The sequence below is a fragment of the Vanellus vanellus genome (genome assembly GCF_965231255.1).
Source record: "Vanellus vanellus genome assembly, contig: HAP1_SCAFFOLD_113, whole genome shotgun sequence".
Taxonomy (NCBI): Eukaryota; Metazoa; Chordata; class Aves; order Charadriiformes; family Charadriidae; genus Vanellus; species Vanellus vanellus.
In genome coordinates, this window is record NW_028126755.1 from 94,126 (window position 1) to 121,677 (window position 27,552).

General features: G+C 52.7%; 1 pseudogene across 1 annotated transcript; it reads left to right on the forward strand.

The window, feature by feature from the left end:
* Window positions 1-8,248: 8,248 nt before the first annotated feature.
* LOC309685784 (electroneutral sodium bicarbonate exchanger 1-like) lies at window positions 8,249-22,170 on the forward strand (annotated as a pseudogene). Its single transcript has 23 exons — window positions 8,249-8,330; window positions 9,013-9,151; window positions 9,555-9,690; window positions 9,881-10,041; window positions 10,990-11,178; window positions 11,325-11,434; window positions 11,566-11,723; window positions 12,098-12,185; window positions 12,623-12,769; window positions 12,934-13,025; window positions 13,509-13,683; window positions 13,818-13,951; window positions 14,841-15,086; window positions 15,189-15,294; window positions 16,183-16,344; window positions 17,047-17,160; window positions 17,514-17,675; window positions 18,271-18,522; window positions 19,314-19,382; window positions 20,654-20,827; window positions 20,924-21,058; window positions 21,475-21,572; window positions 22,083-22,170. The product of its transcript is annotated as an electroneutral sodium bicarbonate exchanger 1-like (transcript).
* The last annotated feature ends 5,382 nt before the right edge of the window (window positions 22,171-27,552 follow it).

Sequence of the window (27,552 nt, forward strand, 5' to 3'; positions counted from 1 at the left end):
AGGGTTTTTTTTTGATGGCAGCCACTGGGTAAGCATGTCCCTTCAGTTCTCTGTAATTCTACTGTTCTGCTGAGGACAGTAGAAATAATATGGTTTTTCTTTCACCATCTGTCTTTGCACCCCATCCTCCCCGTCGAATTTCAGCATTGTTTTGGCTGTTTTAGCGTTTGGAGGAGCTCAGCGGGGCAGGCTGGGGCTGATAGAACGCGTTCCACCCAGCACACAAATAAACCCCTCACTGCCTAGGCCGTTTGGGGATGTTTCCAGCCAGTTTTTCGCTTTAGCTGTCCCCCTTGCTGAGGAGCAGGAGAAATGAGCACAAGCTGTCTGCTTTACAGGCTGGTTGCAGCCCAAAGAAGAGGCGCCGGCTTGGGCCCACCAAGAAGCAGAAGAGCAGCGAAAAGACGCCCCGTGGCACAGGCAGTCCCTCCCGCCATCCCGGGGACGCTCCGCGCGGGGTTGGAGGCGCAGGCGATGCAGCTGGGTTTCCCTGCGGGCAGTGTGGAAGGTGAGCTGCTCGCTTTTTCTTCTTGAAACTCACTGCTTTGGGCTCAAACAGATGTAAACTCTCCGAGATGGCCGGGGGGGAGCAGAACTAAGGGCAGCTGGAGGATTCCCACTGTCCCGCCGCCACCTGCTGCTTTTGTTGGACTTTTAGCTGAAACCGCTGTGTTTTCCTGTGCCTTTGAACGCCTCACGGTCTCTTCCCTGAGGTGTTGGGGCACCTGTCCCATGCCGCACATGGCCACGTGTTGTCACCACCATTTGTTTAATAGCCGCTTTTCCTCTGCGCCTGTTGGAGCAACGAACCTGTCGGGATTGTTCCTGCTCAGTTCCATCCTCCTCCCGTCTCCCCTGCACTCGGGGCTCCTCCGTCTCCCGCTGACTGCAGCCACAACGGTTTCTCTCTCTCTCTTTGAAGGCCCTTTCCTCCCATTACAGGCCTGGGGCGGTTCATCTCCTTGGGCGAGAATCCCAGCGTTTCTCCTTTGTTTGGCTGAGAAAAAGGTTCCACTGAAGTTCCTTCTTGCGGTTTGCGGCCCGAGGGCTCCCACGCTGCAGTCGCTCGTGCCAAGCGACATTGCTCGTGCCACGCAGAGCCACTCGAGTTTCAGTCCGACCCGATTTTGATCCATCGTGATGTTAATTCTCCTATTTTAATCCCCAATGATCTGCCGTGTTTAACCAACGAGGTCCCACCCAGCCGGGGGTACCGGCAGAGACTGTGTGGCACCACGCAGCAAAACGCACAAGAAACTCACAAAATTAGAAGTAATGAAACGTCGTCTAACAATTTTTTTTTTCTTAGAAAAGGAGTTAAAAATCCCCGTTTGTTTTTTCCCTTCCAGGGTGTTTGGGACAGTCAACGGGAGGAACGCGCATGTGAAATACCATCGCCCACGGGAGGATCGGAAGGCCCTGGGGACGTCTTCAAAGGGCGGCGAAGCCGGCAGAAGCCCAGAGGGTGACCTCCTCCCGTTGGCAACTGGGCAACTGCCGGTGCAGCCCAGCAACCAGGTCCCTTTCCTCCACTAAGAAAACCCCACCCACCATCTCTCGCCTCCAGCAGCGCCTGAGCTCTGCGGAGGGTCCACCACCACGAGGTCACCCCCGCTCCAGAAAGACCCAGAAGATAAGAACAGCAGAGAATAAGGTATTGTATTTAATAGTGTTTCCCCCTTAGGTGATAGTGACGTGTAGATTTTCGGTCTTAGTTAGGCATATTTTAGCTCTTAGTTTTAGGCTTTAGTGTTGTTCTGATAGGAGTAAGGTTTGTTGTTCTTCTGAGAGGAGTAAGGTTTTTTTTTTATGTGTTCTCCTCAATTTATTAAATTGAGCTGTTGAACGTTCAAGTCCTGGGGCTGCTCTTGCTGGGTTTGAGCCAGAAATAATCGAAGCCGTCAAAACCCGTTCTGTGCGGTTGGTGGTGCGAAGCAAAGGAGAACCTGGGCCTGCGCCACACAGTGCTGTTCCCGGGTTGGTTTTCCCACTGGAGAGCGCAGCGGCACTGCCATGACAAAGCCAGCAGCAGGATTGGGGCGGGTGAAGGTGTTGGATGGCCGCGAGGCCTCTTGGTTATTTGCCAGAGTCGGCGTTGGCCTTTCGTGCTGCGCTGTAGCGCCCATCGGTGTTTGTTTGCACAAATAACGCAGCGTTTGGCAGTGACAATGGTGGTTGGGTTAGTTCAGGGAATGACATCTAAAGAAGGGGGCTGGTCTCTGCTGGCGGTGTACCGGGAGGGAGAAAAGGTTTACTTTTCGTTGCCAGGCCACCTGATTTTCATGGCTTGCTTTTTTTTTTTTTTTTTTTTTTTTTTGTTTTTGTTTTGGTTTGGTTTTTTTTTTGTGTGGCTGAATATTCCCGCCCGGTTGAAGCAAATCTGTATTTTGGTTCTGTTTTGTCTTTAAAGGATTGATCTTCAGGTCTGGGCCATGGTAAACTTCTTTCCCCAAAGCGCCCGCTTTGCAGAGCGGGTACGAACATTCTCCTTTTGTTTCCCATCACTTGTATTTATAAAAAAACTACCCTAAAAGTCAGAAGAGGCATCGGCGTGTTCACACCTCTTCCCTAAGCCTGCTCCTCACTGCCGGTGCTGCCCAAGCGATGCCAAAAAGGCGGGAGTTTGGGAAAAATACCCGGCACCCTATCTAACTGTGGTGTCCAAAACCCCGCGGGTCGATTTAACCCCCCACTGACCCAGGGAAGGGCTCCACGTGCCAGTTCCTGTTCCAAGTCTTGTTGCTGTTTCACATTGATTCTAAAAAATCAGAATGTGGATGCAAGAACAGAATTTGGACCAGATTCTCCGGCACCAGGACAGTGCACCGATGCTCCAGGGCGCTTTCCCCAGCAGCGAAGGCCTGGTCTGGCAGGAGGGCGGTGGCGGGGATGGCGAGGTACTGCCGGCTCAGCCGCCCCACAGCCGGGAAGCGATGCTCGTTCTTCTTCCACCAGCTGGTGCTGTGCTTGCAGAGGGGCTCCAGGATGTAGTTTTCCAGTTGCTGGTGGATCTCGGGCATGCTCTCCATCGGGTCCTACCCCAGAAGGATGTCGTAGCTACTCTGAGACGGGGCGCTGGCGCATGGGTCCTTGCGAGCAGGCAGCTGGCTGCCGGCATCTGCGCCTGTGGCTTTGGAATCTGAGTTTGGCACCCCAGACTGGGTGGCAGATGGGGACTGGTGGTTGCAAACCCACAACAGCGTGGTTCTCACTGGCTGGTGCAACTCGCTTCTCAGGCTGGGGCTGAGAAACTGCATCTCCTTGAAGCGCGGGTCCAAAACAGAGGTGATAACTGCTGGGCTTTCGAGCACTTTCTCGAATGCAGTTCCCTTCAGTTTGGAAGACGGCAGAACACGGAGAATGGCATTACACGCGATCTCCTCCTTGGTGTATTGATTGGACAGGGAATCAGTCAAAAGAGAAAATAAGAAAAATTAATTTGTTTTCTACTTGGATGGCAGAAATCTACGAGAGGCAATAGAAGTCGGATGGTTGAACAAAATCTTGCATGGCTTTGAGTTTGCCCTGAGCTGACAGCTGCAAAGCCTATTGTGAAACCTACTAATTTTTGTGATCGTAGTGATTTTTGTTTGTGTTTTGTTTGGATGTCTTAAGAGTATCGTTATCAAGCAATTATCTCCCCCCCAGCCCCGCCATGCCCACCAGCAGCAACGGGCCGATGGGATCCTCAGCTGTCAGGTGGGGGGCAGCGGCACCAGGGCAGGGAGGGCGATGCCTGGTACCCCCGGGCGGGCCATGCCGACGGTGTGGCTGGAGAATGCTCCATGGCTGCTCACTGCGGCATTTCTCATGGCTGGGGGGAAACACGTTGGGAGCAGGGGGTGGGGGTGAATGGGGGAGGCAAAGCATCTGCAAGGGGCTGTGAGGGCCATGGAAAGGGGAGTGAAGGGCATCTGCAAGGTTGGAGGGGGTAAGGAGGGTGGTAGGTGTCTAAAATAGGGTGCTGGGGGTGTGCAAGGAGGGGGGACAGCAGGCCGCTGAAAGGGGGTGTAAGGCATCAGCAAGGCATCTGCAAGGCAGAGGGGTGGGGGCTCAAAGGGGGAGGCGAGGGGTACCCAAGTTGGGTGCGGGAGGGATGTGAGGAGGGGAGGAAGGCACCTGGGCAATGCCTGTTGGGGGTCTCCCCACCAGACCCCCCCTCCTCCGCATCTCGATGTGACCCCCTGGTGATGCTGTGGCCCTTCAGAGCAGGGGGACAAAGGCCACTGTCCCCACAGAGCCCCATGCCACCCGGTCACCTCAGCTATTGTCCCACCGGGCGCTTGCACGGATGCGCCTGGTGTTGGGGTGCAGGCAGGAGGTGGCTGGGTGGTCCCCCCCTCTTTCTGCATCTCCTTGGCCCGGGGGAGGGCCTGTCCGCCCCCCCGCTGCACCCATGGGACCCAGCTGCAGGAGGTGCTCTCGGGGGCAAACGAGAGGTGGGGAATTAATTAATCTGCCCTGAAATTACAGCTCACAGGAAAGACTGAGAGGAATTTGCGTCTCTGCCAGCAAGGGAAGACGGTCACGTCCTGGTGATGCTCAGCTGTGACCTGCGTGTGTCCCCCCCTCACAGCCCCACTTTGGGGCTCTGGAGATGTGTCCTCTCCCGGGTCCAGTCCCCGTCACAGCCCAAATCCTGGCTCAGGAGCCGGAGGGGTCCCTGCAGGGGATGGTGCTGACCCCCACGATAGCAAAGGAGGGAGCCACAGGACCGGTGGCTTCGTCTGGGTAGGATGGAGATGGAGAGGGGCGAGGAGGGGGGTCTCCTGCTCCGCCACCAGAGCAGCTCCCCCAGTTTGGCCCCTCATCCCCTTATAACACTGGGATCAGTGTTATTAATTACACTTTGCACGAGATTAATTACATCAATCCTCCCTCCTGCTGCTGGTGGCCAGTCCAGCTTGCGAGTGACGGGATGAGGGGGCTGAGATGGGAAGTTTGCCTGCTCGTGCGATGCTTTTGGCCTCCCCTGGCACCGGGAGGACTCAAAGCCGGACCTGAACCTCTGCTTTGTGCTTTTCCTCATCCTCAATTACACCAAAGCTTCCCCAGGGAAAGATTTTTCTTTCTAACTGGAGGAGTTGCACTGAGACAGGTAAACTGAGGCAGGACAGTCAAAAGTCCCTCTCTCTCCTGCTGGGACAAAAAAAACCCTGCAGCAAAATAATAATTTGGAGAAGTTTTCTTGAGAGGGAACAACACTCTCTGCTCCGAAAGTCAAAAGTGAGCTTGCCATCCCCTTTCCCAGCCCAGTTTCGATGATTTGATGTTTTCCAGGCGCCTGGCAGCAGCGGAGAAGGACAAAGAGGGAAGGCGAAGTGTCTGCAAGTGCTGGTACCCATCCTGGGATGGGATAATTTGCTTTCTGGAGGCATCTCTCCATCCTGCTCCATCCCATCCCAAGCCCACGCGTCCACAGATCCCATAGACTTATTAAATCCTTAAATCCTCCAGCGATTTCCTCAATGAAATAACCTTTCTGGGTCCATTTGGGTGTCTTAATCGGGAAAAAGAGGGTTTTGAGTGGCACCGTTTCCTTCGGTGGCATCTCTGTGCGAGGTTTGCCGCGATTTCTGCTGCAACAACTGGGGAAGGGCGATGGGATTCTCGGAGTGTCTTGCCACGGACCCACTTGGCTTCTTTCTCCTGTATTTGCGCCTGAAGCTTTAATACTAAATAATAAAAAAGCAGCAGAGATCTGAGCTTGGATCCCAATGGGGTTTTAACGGATTAGACCTCGTTGTCACCCTCCTTCGCTGTGTTATTTTACACCCCGTGTCACCTTTCAGGGCGAGCCGGGGCCGTTAACCTTTGTGCTGAGCAGTGCCGGGGAGGAAGTTCATGACAGCAAATGAATCTGTAGGCTGGAAATGAGGGATTAGCTCCGCTCGGAACATAAAGTAGGGCTGGAGATAGCTGGCGGAAGCGAGGAGAGTAAAACATGGGGCTTCTCTGGACATTTCCATACGGCGTAGGACTTGGTCTGGCTAACGAGGGTTTATGGAAGCCGAGAAGGGACGGAGGCCGTGCCGAAGGGAGACCTCCCTGAAACACCCTGATTTGATGCAGGAAATGTTGATGAAAATCAGGGCTGCCCCATAACGGGCATTTCCCCAACGGTTTGTGCCTCACGTGGTCTTTTGGCAGTTTGGGCTTTCAAATACACCCAAACACTGTGTAACACCTTTTGCCCTGCCGAGATGCAGTGTTTCCACCCCTTTTCTCTATTCTGGATAGTTTTTCCTCAAAACAGAGCAGGTTTCTCCCCATCCGCTAAGTTTTCCAAGCGGGATCAGTATTGGGGTGTATGGCTTTAAATAACTGCCGGGGTCACCCTGAACATTCCGATCCCAGCAACGGTCGCTGTTTATGTGCTGGAGATGGTGCAGACTGGGAGTCACTGGGCTGCAGTCGGAGGGTTTGGTCCTCTGATTGATCTGGAGGCTCAGTTATCCCCCAAAACCGGTGACCGACTTGAGGATGAAGCAGGAGGAGGGTCCCAAAATGACACTTCTGGAAGAGTTACAGGTGGGAGGGCTGTGCCAAGGGGCTGCGCATCCCCCCAAAAGGGGGGGAGACTTCCCAAAATCCCACTGGCATGTCGCCAGAGCAGGGAAGGATGCGGGGGGACGATGCTTTGTGCCCTGCCGGGGGCAGGTTTAGCATCGTGGGTGGGAGCACGGAGCCAAAATGGTTTCTGAGAGAGAAGCAGACTTTCCCCATGTTGCTCGGGGGGGATTTGGGGAGCTGTGATGCCCAAATCGCTCCCTTTATTCCCACTCTGACACCCCTGTAACACACTCAAGCTCGCTATTGTATTTAAATTGCGATTTTATTTCAATTGTGATTGTATCTAAGTTGCGATTTAATTTAAACAGTGATTTAATTCAAATTGGGGTTTTATTTCGGTGGCGATTTTACTTAAATTGTGATTTAATTCAAATTGGTGTTTTACTTAAGTAATGATTTTACTAAAATTGCCATTTAAAGCGATTTGATTAAGCCCCTTTTGTCCCGTGCCTTTTCTGAGGATGGGGTTTGGGTTTTTGAGTTTTTTTTCCGGTAAATCTGGAGGGGAGTAGACGCATTGCTAAGAAGGGACGGAGGGTGGTGGAGATCAGCGTGGGAGAGAGGACGGGAAAGCCACAGGCGCGTCATAATCCGGCTGCCGGGTGACGCGGGCGAGTGCCGGGAGGTGGCGGGGAGGTCGCAGCAAGTCGGCTTTGAAATTAGTACTCGGGGGCCAGAAAAAACTCATTCCCAGATGGGAACGTTTGTTCCTTTTGCTCATTAAATTAACTGGTGAGCGGGAGGTGTGAGCTTCCCGAGCGTCGCTGCTGCGCGGCGGCAGGTGATGCCATTCAGTCGAAGCAGGGATTTGGGGGATAAAAAGCAGATTTCTGGTGTTTTGCTCTTCTCTAAAGAGAAGGGTTTCCTGGAGGCCCTTTCAAAGTTGCAGTTGCGACTTGAGTGTGAGACGTGGTTGGGTTTTTATTTCTTTGAGCGTGGTGATCCCGGTGATGCCCTTCCCCAGCCCAGGGACAAGGGGAGAAGAGAACGCCTGTAGTTCTCCTTTGGCTTTTAAGGCACAGATGCTCTTCGTGCAGCACTGGCAGTGGTATTTCAGCCAAGGAGGGCATTAGCTGTTAGCCTTTGGCTTTTCTTTTGAGGAGAAAAACGCAGTTTTGTGTGGAAAGCGGGCTTGCAGCAAGAGAAGCCCGAGCCTGGTTGGGCTGAAGTCGAAGCTTCACCCTTGCAGGTTCTTGAGGGCCTTTGGAGGTTGATGGTGGCCATGTCCTGTGGCCAAGTGCCATCTAGTGAGTCCTGCAGGTATCACTTTTGGAGAATGAAACTGGCTGTGCTCAAAAGTGTGGAGTTGGGTTCCCCCACCCCACTCCACCCCAGTTTGGAAATCCCTTTTTTAATTTTAATTTTTCGAAAGGAACCACAAGAACGAAGCAGGAGGTTTGGTTTTGGTTTGAAACACTCAACTGTCTCCCCTTTTAGTAAATCCTTCCAGACTCACGGTATATACAATACAGGTGACATTACAGGTGGTTTTATTTGGGTATGGGAATAAAAACCTCCAAGTCCGTGTTTTTAGGGCTGTGCCTGGAGGAGGAGACACACAGAGGTGTGATGCTCTTGGGCTCGCGTGGCCGCAGGGATGGGTGATGACTGGGAGGACGTAAGGGAGCTCTCCTCACCCGGCCCCAACTTGTATCTTCTTCTCCTCACTAAACAGAGACACGACGAGGAGGCGGTGATTGACCAGGGAAGAACAAGCACTGCTGTCACTATTCACTATGAGAAGGAGGAGCTGGAAGGTGAGTCGGGAGAGGTGCCACCAGTCCCACGCGTTTTCCCGTCGCGCAAAGTCCCTGCCGCGTCCTGTGCTCAGCGTATGCATCACCTGCAAATAAACAAGCACAGTTATTTTCACATTGTTTTAATATTATGGCTTTTAGACAGAGGGGAAAAAGCCCCCATGGCATCTGCGGTGTGAGCGTTGGCCATGGAGCTGGGTAGTTCCCAGCTTGTTTTCTCAGAGGCTGCTCTTGGCTTGGAGAGGTCAGGAGAATAAGTTGATGGCTGCAGACACAGGGCTGTGATTTTCTTTTTTTTTTGTTCCAGACTTCATTATCACAGGACTGATTGGATCTCCTCTTGTTGCCTTGTGCCATACAAAGATTTTAAAAATAATTACCTTCTGTGGCTGCTTAATGAGCAGGTCTGAGTGTTGTCCAGCCAAAGCTGGAATTTTAGACAAGGGTTGATATTTTCAGGGCACTTTTAGGTGACCCAGAGCCATCGCTTGTTGTTGCTCTATTGTTGCAAAGTTAAACAGGCTTGGAAAAAAGGATGTCTCTGACATTCAGGGATGCAGTGAAACTAAAATGAAGAGAAGTTGGTGTTTCCTCCTGGGATGGATGCGCTGGTTTAATCGTGGCAGCGGTGTCAACCGTCTCCACAATATCGAGAGTGATGCGAACACTGCTTTTTTCGCAGGCCACCGCACCCTGTCCGTGGGCGTGCGGATGCCGCTGGTGAGGCAAAGCCACCGGTGCCACCGGCACCACCGACCCCACCGCCAGAAGCATCGGAAGAAGGAACGGGAGAAGGACTGTGCCCCAATGGAGCTACCACTGTAAGTCCCGCCGCAGCGTTCACGAGCCTTCTCGGGGCTGTGTGGGTGCCGGGATCCTCTGCAAGCAGGTCTGTGTGGCTGATTTGTGTGGTTTGCTGTTCTTCTGAGGGAAAGTGGCATTATTTGGGAGGCAGTTGAAGGCATAATGGATTGAGGCTGGTCTTCCTTAGAGGGATCCTGCCATTAAAAATGGAAACGTGGGGAAGGAAAGTGGCCCGTCCTTATGCAGAGGTGCAATAGATGCTTCTCCTTCTCCGTGGCTCTGTGCAAGCCCGGCCAGACCCGGGGGAGAGGGGCCAGCCCAATATTTAGGGCTGAACTGGTGCCGATCAATGGCCACTTTGCGTATGAGCGTGACGGGTCGAATGCAGGTGTGGTAACGGGATTTATCTTCTGCCCCCAGACACCCCATCCCAGCGGGTGCAGTTCATCCTCAGCACCGAGGAGGACGAGCAGCATGTTCCCCACCACTTGTTCACTGAGCTGGATGAGATCTTCCTGAAGGCGGGTGAAGATGCCGAGTGGAAGGAAACGGCAAGGTAAATCCCTGCCGCCGGCTGCGGTGGCGGCCGTGGGCTCTGCCTTCCGCTCTCTGGGACGTGAAGCTTTGCAGCTGCAGGTGCCAATGCGCGGAGCCTTCTCCTCTTGCCGCCCCATAGCTGCACCAAAGAGGTTGCAGAGCTGAGGCTGTTTTCTTGCAACGGGGCTGATCGTGCCCAATGTCCGCAGGTGGCTGAAGTTTGAGGAGGACGTGGAAGATGGCGGCGAGCGCTGGAGCAAGCCCTACGTGGCCACGCTGTCCTTGCACAGCCTCTTCGAGCTGCGGAGCTGCATCAGCAACGGGATGGTGCTGCTGGATGTTTGTGCCAACAGCATTGAAGAGATCGCAGGTACTGAGCGCACTGCGTCCCGCTGGGAACGGCCGAGCTCAATTTGCCGCGGTGCCCTTCACTCCCGTATCAAACCCTGCCCCAATGGCACGTCCTTTTCCAGAACCTCCACTGTGTTTTTAAATCGTGGGTTGCTTTTTGGATGTAGACTGGGTGTACAACAGTCACATCAGCTTTTTCTCCCAGTATGGGAGCCTTTTGAAAGCAATTTGTGGGGTCAGAGAGGCGATTAGAGAATATTCTCCGGCCAGAAAGGAGTGTCAGGGCTTGGCAGGCTGCTCTCAGGAACACGGAGTCTGCGTAAGAGCTGAACCTCCTTAAATAAGCTACTTACTACAAGCTGTTTCTTCCCGTTCTTGGTTTTTTTTTTTCCTATTGCCTTAACATCCAGGATTTAAGAGCTTTAAAGGCAGAGTTTATCTGGCAGGTGACCAAGCAGCATATTTCTGTGGGGAAGATAACTGAAGTTAATTGAAAAAGCGGCTTTGGAGAAATTATCTTTGACTGGCAGGTCTCCATTCAGCCCTTGCAAGAGCTGGAGAAGTCGGAGCCGTTCTTAGCACGTTTCTCCCTGGGCTTGGCAAATTGCAGTCGATGGGCAAAGGAAACTCTGGGAAAGTCTGTGCTAGAGATTGCTTATAATTTGTTGACATGTGTCGAGTCTAGAAAGTCTGTCTAGAAACGCCAGATCGGGCAAAAAAATCACATTATCTAGGATGGGGAATAATTATCTGAGCGGAGTGATGAATAAGCACTTTGATGATGGCTTTTAGCAAAAGAGAATTCTTCCTTTGGCTGCAAAGGCTGAACTGCATTAAAACGTCTTGCTAAGCAAGGCTGAGCCCGCGTTAGGGTATCCTGCATGTCGCAGCCTTCGCCGGGGGCTTGAGGGGTCGGGGCTTGGGGACTTTCTGCTCTGATGGCTTCGTTTCCCGTTGCCATCTCCAGATATGATCCTGGGCCAGCAAGAGCAGTCCACGGAGTTTGATGAGCGCACGCAGGCGAAAGTTCGAGAAGTGCTTTTGAAGAAGCATCACCATCAGAACGAGAAGAAAAGAAACAACCTTCTCCCCATCGTCTGCTCGTTTGCTGACGTGAGCAAGAAGCAGTTAGACGTGCTTCCCCTCGACAAGCCAGGTGAGGGTTCCTGCAGGGTTTGGTACCCGGTGAGGGTTTCTGCCAGGCTTTGGCACCAGGTGAAGGTTTCTGCAGGGCTTTGGCCCCATTAGACTTCTCCTGGCAAAGGAGAAGTGTCCCGATTGCTCCTTGCCTGTCTTTCTCAGTGTCTTTCTTTCTCCTCCCAACCCAAACACTCACTCCTCATCCATCTCCCACCACTGCAGAAGCTAAAAATGGGGTGAACCATGACAGCCATGCGATGGATCTAAGCAAGGTGAGACACTCGTAGCTTTCTTACGCTTTTAGGCCAGATTTGCTCTTGCAAACTTGGCTGCAGAGTGTTCTGCAGAGTGCGGTGGGCTTTACTTTTGGGGTAATGGCCTGAAAATCCTTTGTCATGCCCAGGCGGAGCTGCGCTTCATGAAGAAAATTCCCACCGGGGCTGAAGCGTGCAACGTGCTCGTAGGAGAGCTGGATTTCCTTCGCCAGCCCATCGTGGCATTTGTCCGCCTGACCCCAGCTGTCCTCCTCTCGGGCATGATGGAAGTTCCCATCCCAATGAGGTCTGAATGAGAAGCGCAAAGTTTTTATTTAAAAAAAAAAACACCACAACAAAACACCAAATTCATGCATCAGTTGGGCGTCCCAGGGGAACACAGCCAGTGGGAGCAAGCACGTTTCTCCCACCCACATCTCCGTGCTTTCATTCCTCCCTTCCCTGCTGGAGCTTTTAAACCCATTGGCCAATTTTAATGAAAGTTGGCCCAAACCTCAAATTTGTGTTTGGTTTTGATGCGTTTCAAATTCATCACCGGAGTCGGTGAGCCTACACGTCCCCCCTGGAGCCACGCTCTGGGCTGGGAGCTCCCAGGGATTTCCTTGGGTGCCCTTTGAGTGAGGCCATGTTCTTCTCTCTCATTTTGGTTTTCTTGCCTAGGTTCCTGTTTGTTTTGCTTGGACCAGGAGGAAAAGCCCATCAGTACCATGAGATCGGCAGGTCCATGGCTACTATCATGACGGATGAGGTGTGACGAGATAAGAGATATCTCCGGGTCATTTTTTGGGGCTTTCTTCACCTCTCCCTGTCTCTGTAGTAGTGAGGAAGAGGGTTTGCTGTCCCTGTTAGCTGCCTGCAGGAGGCTAAAATCCCACCTGGGCTGCAGCCCATGCCTCATCCTTCTCCCCAGGGTCCCCAGCACGCTGTCCCCAGTGGTGGCATTGCCAGGGCCAGTGAAACTTCTCTGCTTGAAGCAGAAGGCTGTGGTGTGCCATGGGGGACGGGAGCCTGGTGGAGATGGTTACAAATACTGTGATGCACAGATTTTTGCTTTGGGGGGAATATTTCCTGCCACTTCCAACAGGCGATTTGGGGGAAATGACCTTGCATTTAGCCAAGAGCTTATTGCACTGGTTAGGACATCCGAGATGGGTCATGCTCTCACCAGGTTGTCTCCTACGGCAGGTTTTCCACGATGTTGCCTATAAAGCCAAGAACCAGGCTGACCTGGTGGCTGGCATCGATGAGTTTCTGGATCAGGTCATGGTTTTGCCGCCAGGAGAGTGGGATCCCTCCATCCGAATTGAGCCCCCGAAAAACGTCCCTTCGCAGGTGGGTGCTGCAGCAGAAGGAGGCACGAGGGGGACGGGCAGGAGGGCAGCACGGCTGGGGGTGCTGCTCAGGGGCCCAAATTCACAGGTCACGTACCCAGCCCAAAAAGCAAAACAAGCCAGTGGCTGCAAAGACATATCTTTATCTTATTTCCATTTTAACAGGAAAAAAGGAAGGTGCCAGAAGCTCTCGATGACAGCGCTTCTCACAGCAAGCCGGAGAAGCACAGCGGTCCTGAACTGGAGCGGACAGGAAGGTGTGAACTGAAATAGTTTGGTGGGGTGTTTTTCTGTTTGCCCCTAAAATCTGAGTGTGCACCTCCCTTCTAGCAGAGTTTTGGGGTGAACTGGGTCAGTGAAGGGGCTCCAGGTTCCCAGCTTGGTCCCCTGGGCTGGGTGGGTGGGACATTTGGGCAGCTGGGCTCAGCCGCAGCATGGTTGCACAGAGGTTTTCTTGCTTTGGGGTGGAAGCAGATGTGTAAGTACCTCCAGGTAGAGCTCTGCTGCTTCTCAAAGTGAGGGACTGTTGCAATAAGAGGGGACGGGCTCTCAGGTTTGGTCTCTTTTTGTTGGAGGGGTTTTTTGTATGCCTCAGTTTCTACTGGGGCTAAAATGGGAGAAGGAGACTTCTTTTTAGCAACGGAAGTTACTCTGTGCTTATGATTGTCCTTCCTCAGCCAAGAAAACTTAACGCGGTCTTCCACGAAAATGTTGTGGTTTTTTTTTTTTCCTTCCTCCAGGCTCTTTGGAGGTTTGATCCGGGATGTGAAGCGAAAAGCCCCCTGGTTCTGGAGTGACTTTCGGGATGGTCTGAGCCTGCAGTGTCTGGCGTCCTTTCTCTTTCTCTACTGTGCCTGCATGTCCCCCATCATCACCTTCGGGGGACTGCTGGGGGAGGCGACCAACGGCCACATAGTGAGCACCTCTCTCTGTTGGGTGGCATGGGGGAGGACAAAACTCATGCAAAAGTCCTTGCTGCAGTGAATTTGCACTTGTGTTTTTCCCTCTAATGACTTAATTACTCACTGCTGCCTCTCTTCCCCGGACAGAGTGCCATGGAGTCGCTGCTGGGCGCATCCATGACCGGCGTGGTGTATTCCCTCTTTGCTGGCCAACCTCTCACCATCCTCGGCAGCACCGGCCCCGTCCTCGTGTTCGAGAAGATCCTCTACAAATTCTGCAAGTAAGGCTGACTGCTGCGGCCAGGTGCTGCGAGCGCCTTTGGAAGGCAGGGATGGAGAAAAGATGTTTTTCTTAGTGGTAGTTGGTAGATTGAAGTTGTCTTCTGTGTCACAGACATCACGCGCTGCTGCTTTAGTATGTGACGGTGCAGGAGCCCTCGGTCTCTGAAGGATGGATGGGTGGTTCGGGTTTTTTAGGGTTAAAGTGAAAGAGCAGGAGGAGGAGAAACCACAAGGATGTGGATGCCCGAGCTGGGCTGCACAGGGAAGATGAGACAAATGACTCTGGTTTGGGAATGAGGGAAGATTTGCTTTCCTCTCAGTACAAACTCGGGCACTTTTTTGCATGATTTTTGCTGGAAGTGGAAATATATTTTACCCACATATCCAAAGAGTTTTCTGGTCCAATGTTTTGATGATTTTTGAGAAAGCAGGAGCTTTTCAGGCAAAATGGATATTTTCCATGACAGTCTTTTTGTTGTGGCAACTGTGATGGGAGATTAACCCCCTTATTGCAATTAAATTTATTATGAAGCCCCAACTTGCTGGCAGCAGGTAACTGGGTGCAAACCCAGCCGGTTTTGCTGTTAGGGCATCGGGGTGATGTGGGAGAACACCACCTTCCACAACAGGGACCTGACCTCAGTTAGGCTCCGAGGCGTTAACACAAGGTCATTGTTAAATAAGGATAATTAAATAATTAGCCTCTCCTCCTGCGGGCCCACACCCTGCGCCGCAGCCCCGAGGCTGTCTGTTGTAGGACGTGGAAACTGCATTTACCATCCGCAGCCTTGACACGCTCCTGAATTGCTGCCGACTTTCCCCGAAGGAAGGCACGGCTCGGAGCCTCTTGCTGCCCTCTCCACCCTGCGTTTTCTTTTGCTTTCCCAGGGACTACGCGCTCTCCTATCTCTCTCTCCGGGCATGCATTGGTCTGTGGACCGCCTTCTTCTGCATAGTGCTGGTGGCCACTGATGCTAGCTCTTTGGTGTGCTACATCACCCGCTTCACCGAAGAAGCCTTCGCCTCCCTCATCTGCATCATCTTCATCTATGAGGCTCTGGAGAAGCTGAGTCACCTGCGAGTGACCTACCCTGTGCACACGCACAGCAAGCTGGACTTCCTCACCGTCTCCTAGTGGGTTTCTTCCTCCTAAAACACCGCTGCCCCTTGGCAGGAGCTCAGGGCTGCACCTCCATCGCCTTCCCCTCACCCCTGTCTTGGCTTCTCTCCTCCCAGCTGTAAGTGTGAGGCACCGACCCATCCCAGCAACGGAACCCTGCAGTTCTGGGAGAGCAACAAGATCAATGTGTCTGGCATCACCTGGGAGAACCTCACGGTGACTGTAAGTGCCCCGAGTCACTGCTTCCTCGTGCTGCGGCCGCGGGGTCCAGGGGCACTGGCCTGGTGCAAAGCTCAGAGCCCTTCAGGTGATGGTGGGCTTCAACTTGTGCCAGTGCTGCTCTGAAAAGTCATTACTTCAGTGTGTTTAACCTCCTTGGGCCTGGGAAGGAGAGTCCACCTCTCCACCTCATCCCCGACATGGTGGGCAATAACTGTTATCCTCAGGACAGCGGTTCTGTCTGGGAGCAAGGTTCAGTGGGTGCTTTGGTTATTGGAGAAGTTGGAGGACTTAAGTTCATGCTTGAAGGCTGTAATTAGCTTCCTTAATTGGTTCCTAGTAACTCCAGGCCTTGCTTTCTTACTCAGCGCTGTCTGAAGGTACGTGCATAAACTTGCATGTCTGAGCAGCCCCTTGGGCCGTTGTTGCTGCAAGCAGAGCTCAGGCACAGGGTGGGACGCTCTTATGGACATCTTCACCCCCCTTGGCCGTGTCCTGTGAACCCGCCCCTGGGAAGGGACAATTTGTCTCTTCTCCTTTCCTGTCGCTGTTGTCTTAGCCCTCCTTCCCCGTTCCCTCTTTCGCTCTCCCCAAGAGTTCCCAGTGTTTCCTTCCCCTCTGGTGTCTTCAGCCACGGTTACCTGCCGTTCAAGCGGAGGATGTGCCATAGGTCTGTGGTACAGTGTCCCATCACATCTCCTCTCTCTGCTGTCTGTGTAGTTCCATGTGTCACTTATTCAGCTGCTGTTGATCGTTAAATATAAATCTCCGCTAGCTGCAGCAGTCCCGAGGTCACAGATCTTGGAGCAAGATCCTCCAAACCCCCAAGTTATCCGAGGTTTCCTTGCCGCATGTGCACTACCTTTGTGTCCTGATGCTCTGTTTCCCCAGGAATGTCAGTATTTGCATGGAGAGTTTCGTGGACCTGCCTGTGGACACGATGGCCCCTACATGCCCGATGTCCTCTTCTGGTGCTGCATCCTCTTCTTCTCCACCTTTGTCCTGTCGGGCTTATTGAAGAAGTTTAAAACCAGCCGCTACTTCCCGACCAGAGTAGGTAGAAGACGGCGGCCAGCAGCAGTCTCCACACTCATTTCCCAAAATGGCTTTCCCGGAGCACTAAGCAGTGTTTGCCACCGCTTGGTCAAACTGGGAAATATTGGACCTTGAAGGCCAAACTTGGATGTCTCTCACTCATTTCCAGGAGTGCAAAACAATCGTAGCGTTTCCCACCTGCCTCGTGACCTGCCCCAGAGTGGTATTTTCCCCAGGCAGTGGGAAATCGGTCTTCCAAAGTTGGTTGTTTGTTGTATTTTCATTTGTGTTTTTTTTCACCTGGTGTGCCCAAGGGGAAAGTTGATTCAAATGAGGAACTGCCATAGAAAAAGACACAAAAGACACCGTTTCTTCCTTTTGAGGAGCAAATGATGCCTCAGTGCCTTATTCCCATTGTAGCTGTGAGTGCAGCTGTAGTGGCAGACGTCTGTTCCGTTATTTTTTAATATTTATTGGCTTTTTTTTTAAGTTTGAATTTAAACCACCCTTTTCCACCTAATTAAACTTTTTTTATTGCCTGACACCAGATCTCGCAGGTACAAACACAGCAACACTATCCAAACGAGGGATTTGGCTGCATCTTCTCAGAGTGGTGGGAATTTGTTAACCAGCCTTAATGCTGTTGATGTCTTTAACTTTTCCATCTCACGGTATGGCCCCGTTTGTGCTGTCCCTTTCAGCTCTGCTTTCTTGCCCCAGGTACGGTCCGCAGTAAGTGACTTTGGTGTCTTCCTCACCATCGTCGTCATGGTCCTCATTGACTTCCTGGTTGGGATCCCGTCGCCGAAGCTCCACGTCCCCCACATGTTCAAGGTAATGGGGTGTTTTGGTGTGGAGCCGCTTTCAGCCCTTGGGGATGCCACAAGGTGATGCTGGGACAGGACAGGGCTGAGTCTGGAGATGCTGGTGGTGTTACCATCTCCTCTTCCACCTCCGAGTGCATTGTTTCCTTCTGGAAAGAGGAAGCCAGCCCCAAAACTTGATACCTACAGAAGTATCTATAGGTGCTTGCGACGAGGACGCTGGCACTGCTGAACCCGGTAGGAGAGGGTGACACGAAGGCAGGGCCAGGAGATGAGGCGGCACAGCGATGGAGAGGAAAATCAAAGCCAGTGAAGTGGCTGGGCTGGGAGTTGATCCTGATGTGTGTTTTGGCTTTGTTGCAGCCTACCAGAGACGACCGCGGGTGGTTGGTCAACCCCATAGGGCCCAACCCTTGGTGGACGGTGTTGGCTGCGCCCATCCCAGCTCTGCTCTGCACCATCTTGATATTCATGGACCAGCAGATCACGGCTGTCATTGTCAACAGGAAGGAGCACAAGCTGAAGGTAAGGGGCTGCAAGAGCTGACCCCATCCCCACCCCACTCTGGGCTGCAGGTGTGGGGAGAAGCTCCTATGCCAAGTGCTTTGTGAAGGCGTTGGTTTGGGACAATGTCAGGCTGTGTGGCAGGATGCTCTGCTGGATTAGTGATGTCACAGGGAGCAAACGAGGGGAGTTCAGATGAGCAATCTTTTGGAGGAACAAATTAATTTTTGAGCACTATAGAAGCGTGTTTTTGTTTCAAAACGCCAGCAGGAGCTGGGGGAACGATCTGTTTTGACGCGCTGCCAGGGATAACTTGGGGTCACGCCTTGCTTGCCAGTGGTAGAACTTTCTTTATGAATGAAAATAGTCTTTTTTGTTTGGTTTTTTTTGAGAAGTAGCTATTGCACAAACCTCCCAAATCCACTTGGTCTGAACCCCTGCCAGATTTTCATGCAAGGTGCTTGCGCAAAGACCGGATCCATCCTTATTTTTGCCAATTCTTCTCTTAAAGTTTCAAGAGGGTGACTTGTGCCCAAGTAGGGTTTGAGTCTGAGTCGCGACGTTGTCCTCGCTCTTGTGCTGTGAGATGCTCTGTTCCTTGTTTTGCTGCCCACAGAAAGGATGCGGGTACCACCTGGACCTTTTCATGGTGGCCGTGATGCTCGGGGTGTGCTCCGTGATGGGGCTGCCCTGGTTTGTGGCTGCGACTGTCCTGTCCATCACCCACGTCAATAGCCTCAAAGTGGAGTCTGGCTGCTCAGCTCCAGGAGAACAACCCAAGTTTCTGGGGATACGAGAGCAGAGAGTCACCGGCTTGATGATCTTTGTGCTCATGGGCTGCTCTGTCTTCTTCACTTCGGTGTTAAAGGTAAGAGGAAAATGCAAAACGCCCAACAAGCGTGAGCTTTTTGGAGGTTTGACAAAAACCATCCCCTCCCTCCAGGCCTGAGTAGGTGTGGAGCAGAGGAGGAGGCGATCCCAAACCTTGAGGCTTGGCCCACAGTGGGAACCAGCCTCAGTTACCCTTTCCAGCCCTTCACACCCCAGTTTGGTGTCCTCGAGGCAAGCGAGCAGGACAACTGCTTTAATTCCCAGGTGTCTCTCAGGCCCACCTGTGTTTATGGGTTACGATGAAGCGGATTCAGACCAGTACACTGCTCTCTTTCAAGCAGGCAGCACCTTATGGGATGCAATTGGCTCCCCCAAATGCCTCCCAACAGCCGTTCCCAGTAGCTAAACACACCAAAATCATCCCCGTGGGCTTCCTTGTGTGTTCCTCCCACAAAGTCACCACAGCTCAAGGCTAAAAGGAGGCACTTCGCTTTTGCGTGTTGCCACAAAAATGTGTAGAAATGTTCTTCTCCCATCACAGAACGTGGTGTACAGTTTCATTGGTGAAATGACCTATTTTCCTCCAACCTTTCAGGAAAATAGGATTATTCTAATGAAACGTAACTCAGAAGCTCAGCCTAAAGCAGAGCATTCACTCACTCACTCTCACGCACAAAACCTCTACGGGTTAAGAGGTGACACATCTCTAACCCTGTGGAAACTGGAAAGCTTTAGGCAATTTTAGGCAGTGCCTCTAGAAGAGAGCAGTAATACTGAAAAAGCAATTAAAAAAATAAATTATTTCATTCTTTTTTTTTAATTTCCCAGTTTATACCCATGCCTGTGCTTTACGGTGTCTTTCTCTACATGGGTGTGTCGTCGCTCAGAGGGATTCAGGTATGGACTCTTACAGCGTGCGGCTCCCTGCTGTGTCATCTCCAGAGAAGCAGGAAAAAAGCAGTGGTGTGGGAGAAAACCTCCCCAAAAGCAGGCAGTGAAAGTATTTTGTATAAGGAGAAGATTGGTGGGGGCACAGGAGGTACGTAGGGCAGGAGGACCAGGCAAGTTCAGCGCGCTCTGCGTCACAGTTTGGGACAGGGCAGTGTTTGGTGTGGTGAAAATGGGGGAATTCAGTGCAAAGCGAAGGCGATTTCTACTGCCGGTGGGAATCCTCGCTGGGGGATTCAGTGGGCTGAGAAATGCCAAATAACAAACAGAAGAATAGAATATATTAAACATATATTTTTATAGAAGAACAGGGAGGGGGGGTGAGATGGTCTGAGGAGGACCTGGGGGTGCGGACTGATGAGAAGCTCACCGTGAGCCGGCAATGCGCGATCACAGCCCAGAAGGCCGACTGCATCCTGGGCTGCATCAGCAGTGTGGCCGGCAGGGCGAGGGGGGATTGTGCCCTCTGCTGTGCTCTGCTCTGGGGAGACCCCCTGCAGTGCTGCCTCCAGCTCGGGGACCACAGCACAGGAGAGCCATGGACCTGGTGGAGTGGGGCCAGAGGAGGCCCCGGAGCTGCTGGGTGGGCTGGAGCCCCTCTGCTGGGAGGACAGGCTGGGAGAGTTGGGGGTGTTCAGCCCGGAGAAGAGAAGGCTCCGGGGAGCCCTCAGAGCCCCTTCCAGTGCCTAAAGGGGCTCCAGGAGAGCTGGGGAGGGACTCTGGATGAGGGAGGGGAGCGATGGGACGAGGGGGGATGGTTTGACACTGACAGAGGGCAGATTGAGATATCAGGGAGAAATTTTTCCTGTGAGGGTGGCGAGGCACCAGCGCAGGTTGCCCTGAGAATCTGTGGCTGCCCCATCCCTGGAGGTGTTCAAGGCCAGGTTGGTCGGGGCTTGGAGCAACCTGGGCTGGTGGGAGGTGTCCCTGCCCAGGGCAGGGGGTGGGACTGGCTGGTGTTCGAGGTCCCTTCCAACCTAAACCCTTCTGTGATTCTATAATAGAAGGATGTGGAATAATTGCAATTTGGTGGGCAGCTCTCATGGACACACTGGTTTATAGATGGAGCAAAGGGAAAACGGGTGCTGCTCCTGGGAGGAACAAAGTGGGATCCAGGATTTCTCACTGCACGTGAGATCCTGAAAACTCCTTCCACGTCCCAACAGGGCCAGAAACTTTCCACAGCCCCAAGGGGTAACTTTTCTGCTTTTATTTTGCAGTTCTTCGACCGCTTGAAGCTCTTTTGGATGCCGGCAAAACACCAGCCGGATTTCATCTACCTGCGGCACGTTCCCTTGCGGAAGGTGCATTTCTTCACCGTGATCCAGCTCATCTGCCTCGTCCTGCTCTGGGCCATCAAGGTGTCCCGTGCTGCCATCATCTTTCCCATGATGGTAAGAGCCGGTGCCGCTCAGCAGCGGGACGTTTGCAGCGTCGGAGATGTAACATCATCTCAGACCTCACCCCCTCTTCCTTCTTATTTTGTGAAGGTTTTGGCTCTCGTGTTTGTCCGGAAAGTGATGGACTTCTGCTTCTCAAAGCGGGAGCTCAGCTTTTTGGATGACCTTATGCCAGAAAGCAGGAAGAAGTTGGCCGATGCCAAAAATGAAGCCAAAGAAGAAGAGGTGATGCTTGCTGGGTGCTCGGGGGTGGGTGTCTCCCTCAGGCTCTGAGATTGCCTCTTTCTGTCACAGCTTCTCTTGAAATGTTGGGGGAAGATCCGAACTCAATAGAAATAGATCCTGACAGCCTGGATCCCGCATCATAACCTTGTTTTTAAATTAGCAGTGAGCTTAACACTTGAATAGCGGTATAATTTTTAAAGGTGCCATTTATAATCAACATTATAATTATGATGGAAAGATTTGCTCGTAAGGGTGGTTTTAACCCCCTCCCAAAATGTTTGGAGTGAAAGGTCTTTCCCCGGCTGCGCTAACAGAAGGTCAGAAGGAGAGGGCAGCACGTGGGCTTTGCTGGGTCTTTAGTTTATCTCCACTTCGATCATAGACAGAGAACTTTGATTTGTCCCTTTTTATGTCAGGAGTCCCAGGAGATGATGGAAGCTGCTGCTGCAAACTCCGTTCGGCTGCAGCTGGGCAAGACCAGCAGCGCGGATATCCCAAAGCCAAGCAGCGACAGGTAAAGCCCCACCAAGCAGCAGGACCCCCGGCAAGATCAGCCTGAAGGGGGTTGGCAGAATTTTCTCCACGTTTATCTTTGCTGAGCATCCCAGCGCCATGCACTCAGCTTGGCGGGAAGAGCAAATTTATGGGCAGGGCGGGCGGCAGAGCGCTGGCACAGGCTGCCCAGAGAGGTGGGGGAGTCTCCCACTCGGGAGCCATTCCAAACCCGCCTGGAGGTGTCCTGTGCCACTGCTGTAGGTGCCCCTGCTCTGGCGGGGGTGGGACTGGGGGAGCTCCAGAGGGCCCTTCCAGCCCTGACCAGTCTGGGATTCTGTGCAGAGCCTTTGCACAGAGCTGTAGCTCTGCGGCTCTCCGGCTCGCCTTCCAAACCTCCTCCTCCCACCCAACCCGCTGTGCTTATGCGCAGCTTTGGTTCTCCTCCCCCCCGTTCCTCTTGCTGGTGCTGATGCGCTGGGTGGCGTCAGTTCCCACAGTCACAGATTGCTGTCTCAAATATTTATTGCAGGACTGATTTTTTGGAGATTAATGTCTCGGATGAGATATCAAAAACAACCGTGTGGAAGGCTCTCACTATGAGCACGGAAACAGTCTGAATCTGGGGAGGAAAGAGGTAAATGATCGCGTGGGAACGTGGCCGTGCTCCTTTGCGAGCGGTGGCACGTGCCTACGGCTTTTTTTTTTTGCCGGCAATGCCGAGCAAGCGGCGAGGGCTGCGGCACACGAACCAGCTCCTCTCTGCCGGCGCGGTCCCACGAGCGGGGCAGCAGCCCCACTGATGACGCTCTCCCTCCTTTTCTCTCTCCTCCCTCCCCCCAACTCCAGTTTTCATGTGTAGGAATCTTGACTTTGAAGGAGAGGCGTGAGAACGTGACTCGGGGATGTGCCCACGCAGACATGGGCAGAAACCGCTTTTATTTTGTTTTCCAGTTGGCGGATTCCCCTTTAAGCCACGGCGATGGTTTCAGCTGTCCTTGGTGTGCTTCAGGCATTCCCTCTCTCCAGAGCAGCAAACTGAGGCGCACATGACAGTCAGTGGGAGTTCGGTGGTGTTCCGCCTCTGTGTGTTCTTGTGTTGGTTGTTGCCGTTTTTTAGCAGTAGAGGGACTGCTGCCGCCTCATTGTTCAGTGCTATTTTTTTAATATCTCACTCCTCCTCTTCTGTTTCTCTTTTTTTTTTGTTCCCCCAAAATAAACTCTGAATGTTTCTGTTGTATGTGACGCTTTCTCCACTTTCTTCTTCATCGCGACCAGGTTCTTGGGTCTGGTTTGGGGTCCTGCCTTCAGTTCGCCCTTCTGTCTCTCCCTGGCAGGAGAGGGATGCCCTCCGTGGCGGGGCAGCGCGGAGCGCCCGAGCGGTTGGGCCGAGGCGAAGGAAAAGCATTTGCTCCCTGCGCTCCAGTTTTACATTGGGGTTTTTTTTGAATTTTTGTTTGTTTGTTTGTTTGTTTTATGATAATTATTTTTCTTGCTTCGGCTCTGCCATCAGCCTGGAAGCTGCAAAAGGCAGAAATGGTGCCTTCTCCTCCCCCGGCTGTTAAATTAATATAAGGCAGCGCTTCAGATCAAACCCCTCCAATCCGTCGGGTGGTGGCGGGAGCGGCCAGGCGAGACCTGGGGCTCTGTGTCCCCGGGCTGCCCCTCCGCTGTCCCTCCGCTTTCCTTCCTTTTCCCTCCCTGGCTCTCTCGCTGTGGTGTTTTTTCCTCCTCCCCTCTCCTCGCAAAGCCGCGTCTCTCTCACAGGGTGGGATGAGCCCGGAGGCAAGTGGGAAGGTGCCTTTTCCTCCTCCTTTTTCCTGCCCCTTTGCAGGAAGAAGCTGTTGAGCAGAGATGGTTCTCGTGCTCTCTTCCCATCTCGGGGGGGTCGTTGGGCTGCGGCGTGGGGCTGCGGAGCCCAGGAGGAGAGGACAACCCCGAAGAAAAGGTCCCCTTGCCGCCCTCCACCAGCAGCGGTGGGATGGGTGCAGGGACCCTCCTGCCATCGGCTTATCCCGTCCCCTGCGGGAGCCTTTTTCTGCAGCAAACCGACCCAAAACGACAACGGCACGTTGGTGCTTCTTGCTAAATGGGGAGGGGGGAGAAAAACAAATCATCTATCAGTTTGCTCTGTAAGGATGGAAGCGGCGCATCCCCAAACAGGGCCAAAATCAGGCGGCTTTTACGGGACGGGGTTTTGCAAAGCGGCTGGTGCCAGTGCCCCACGGTGACGGTCGGAGGGGGAAGAAACTGGTTGAGCCCTTAAAAAGAGGAAAAGAAAAAGGCTTGGAGGAAGGGAAAGGTGCAGCACCGGGGTTTCCTTGCTGCTGTTCCTCCGGGATGCCCGTGCGTGTCCCCTCCACGCTGCCCTCCCGGCAGGACCGTGCTCGCTGCTCCGGCTCTGCCTCCCCGGAGGGGAAAGGTCCCAGAGCAGGAGAGTCCCCGTCTCTCCCCCCTTCCCAAAAGAAACTTTAATTTAATCGTTACACTGGTGACCCACAGTGGCTGTGGGACTGGGGGCTGTGGTACCAGCCCTATTGCTGCCCTGCCCTTAAAATGGAATTATACACTTCTAATATAGGGCAATTTGGGTTTTTTTTTCCATTTTGTTTTCCTGCCTGTAAAAGGAGGGAGTGGGGCTGAGCTTCACTCCCTCCTGGCCGGGACCGGGGCCAGAGCCTGGGATTGTTTTCGGCACGTGCCGGGCATCACTCCGGCAGAGACAGAAAGGAAGAAAATCACCCTGGAGGGAAAACGCGGACGGTTTTGGGGCAGAGTGGGCTGAGTCCGGCTCTGCATCTCCCCCCTCCCCAGGGGCCACAAAACCTTGGCGGCTGCCTCCAAAAGTCCTTACTTAAAAAGCAAAGCAGATTTCCCCGGTGCGGCCCTCTTCTGCATTCGAAGCTCGGGGGTTTTTGCTGCTTACAGGGTGAGATTTTTTATTTATTTATATATTTATGTATTTATTTTTAATTAAATGAAAGCTGAGGCCTTGGTTAACAACGTGACTCTGAGCCACCTAAAAGGCGGCGGTAACCCCCCGGGCTGACTGTGGGACCCAGTGCTGCGCCTGTCCCCCCCTTCGTGCCCCGTAATCCCACGGCCGGCTCTGTATTTTGGGAGGATTTAATATTTCCCTGTGCAGAGGAGAATTTTACGGGGAGGAGTCGGGAGGAAAAATCTCTCTCAAAGCTGCTGCTGGAGTCGCTTTAGGAATCAAAAGAGATATCCCTGCAGTGACCCGCAATGCTTTAGTTGGCAGCAAAGCCCCTTCCCAGCGAGGCGGGACGGGGGCTGCTGTGCGCTTCGGTGCCTTCAAACAGCTCCTCACACCCCCGGGGGCCCCTCGAAAGAAGTTTCCTAAAATGATACGCATAAAAGAGATCCTTAAGCGGGGTGTGTGTGTATGTAATGTAAAAAGGTAATAAAAAAGGGTGGGGTTTTTTTAATTATTTTAATTCCCCCCCCCTCCCCCCAGTGCGCTACATGTAGAAATACACCAATTATTTTTGTTGCGCAGATGCTGAAATATATTTATTTTATTGTAAGAGATGATCTAGTTTGGAAACACTCCGTGTTGTAAATAAAACTGGAGGTGGGGGGTGGGGGAATCCCCCAAGCGAATCTGTGTTAGTTATCACTTTGAATCTTTGTGTGGTTTTGTGTTTGGTTTTAGTTTTTTTGTTTCATTGGGTTTTTTTAATTTATTTTGGGTTCATTCTGTGGAACAAAATGACACAAATCCCTGTCGCCGTCGTGTGGGTCCCGTCGGTGGAGCGTCACTGTGGACTGAGGGGTTCCCCCCGCCGGAGCTGGGACTGTCGTCCCTTTTTCTCTTGTTGCCCATTGAACGTAATGGGAAAAAAAATGGAATAAACCTCTCGTTTGTCTCACTGCGCCGCTGCCGTGTCTTTGGGAGGGCGGGGAGGAGGCAGAGGGGGCTGTGGAGCTTTTTTTGAGGGGGGGGGGGGCGGAGGGGATGGAGGAGTGGGTAGCACTGATTTTTGGGAGAAAGCCCATTTGCCTGGGGCTGGGGGTGGGGAACCAGCTGACTGGGGAAAGGGCTGAAATTAGCGGGTTTGGGGGGTTGAAAAATTTAATGACTTAACTATGTTTTGGTTTTTAATTTATTTTTTTTTTAATTTGGGTTATTAAATTTGGGGGTTTAAATTTTGTTGTTTACTTTAATTTGGGTTTTTAAATGTTTTTTTTATATATAATTTTGGTTGTTTCTCTGTGCAAGTAATTGCAATGAGCTCTGTGTTGCAGGAGGGAGGGGACAGCAGTGTCACACGTGTCCCCTCTGCCAGACCGTGGGGTGCTCAGGGAGCTCAGAAAGGGGACTGGGGGGGATGGAGGGGCCGGCGCACAACAGAAATTGAGCATTTCTTCCTCCCTACATTCTTGGGGGTATATTTTTGCCCATTTGCAATAGTTAATTAGCATTACATTAAATCCAAAGAGATTGTAGTTATCTTTCATATAGTATTTTTTTTATTCATTTCTTTCAAACCCCCCTCTGGCACAGGTCTGTGGGGTCAGGCAGGCGCATCCCCAGTGCCCTTTTACCTAAAACTTGAGGAACTGAGTGAAAAAAGAGGGCACCTGAGCCAAGCCAGGGGTCAGAGCCTGGAAATCCCGGGGGACCGGTGGCGTGCGGGATCCCCATGCGATGCTCGGAGGCGTTGGAGACGTCAGAAACCGGCAGCCGGATTTAGGGAAGGTTTTATTATGATTTAGGGAAAGCTGCAGGATCCGCGGTGCTGTGGGAGCAGTTACAGAGAAAACTGAGCCAGAGAAATCGAGGTTTGAAGGGGCGGTCGAGCCGCGGGGGCACTTACCTTCTGCAAAGACAGCCGTTCCCCTAAAAGCAAGATCCTCTTTTCCTCCTTCGAGCTGGTTGTGGCTGAACTCTTCTCCTCACCGGTGCCTTTAAGCTGGTTAGCAGGATGCTAAAAGCTGACGGGTAGGTCACCGCTACTCCTGGTTTTAGTCGGATGGGTCGTTATGAATCATTACAGCGTTTTTTAAGTGGGGCTGTTGCAAAAAATACAGTTGTTGCAGTATTTCCCACCTTACGCCTTCAGCGAGGGGCTGGTTTGGTGGTTGGGGGTGGGGGGGTGGGGGGTGGTGGGGGGTGGGGGGGGGTGGTGGTGGTGGTTCTCTTTTCTATTTTTTTCCACTCTTTGGACCAAAGGAGTGACCTGTGGGTTTCCTCCTTTCAGGTGAGATGGCCCTGTGGTGCCACAGCCCATCTCGCAGGGAGGAATGATTTCTCTGCCCACGGGGCCGCCCTTTCCAACACCTTTGGTTTGAGTTGAAAAAGTTAAGAAACAAAGAAGAGGGAAAATGTAAAAGAAGCCTTTGGGTACCCAAGCACCGGCTGCTGCTTTTCACCGAGTGAAACTCGGGTGGGAGCTCATCAGCTGGACAGACACCATCATAGACTCACGGAATGGTTTGGGTTGGAAGGGACCTTGAAGATCATCGAGTTCCACCCCCCCGCCATGGGCAGGGACACCTCCCACTAGACCCAAGCCTGGTTTCATCCCCCAAGGTCAGATCTGCAACTGGGGCCGTTCCCCACCAAGTGTCAAGGACCGGCGCAGGAAGTGCAATTCCTGGGGCTCTGGTGGATTAAAGGAGCTGCTTCGGTCCCTCAAGATACCCTAAAAAAAACAGAACAGGGGCAGAATCCACCCAGTGTGAAGGAGTTACAGCAAGTTCTAGGAACTTTAAGCTGTTGGCGTAAACACACCCCTGGCTTTTCCATCATTGCTCGCCCCTTGATGATTTGCTCAGGAAGGGAAAATCCTGGGAATGGACTGACCAACATACCAATGCCTTGGAATTGCTAATAAAAGAGCTGAGGTTATTCCAACAACTTGGTCCTATACATCCAACTGACCCTGTCCATGTAGAATGGGGGTTCAGTGAACGTGGTTCTCACTGCACTTTGGCAGAAGGGACCCACACACCTCCACTCCCCACACCGCCAACCC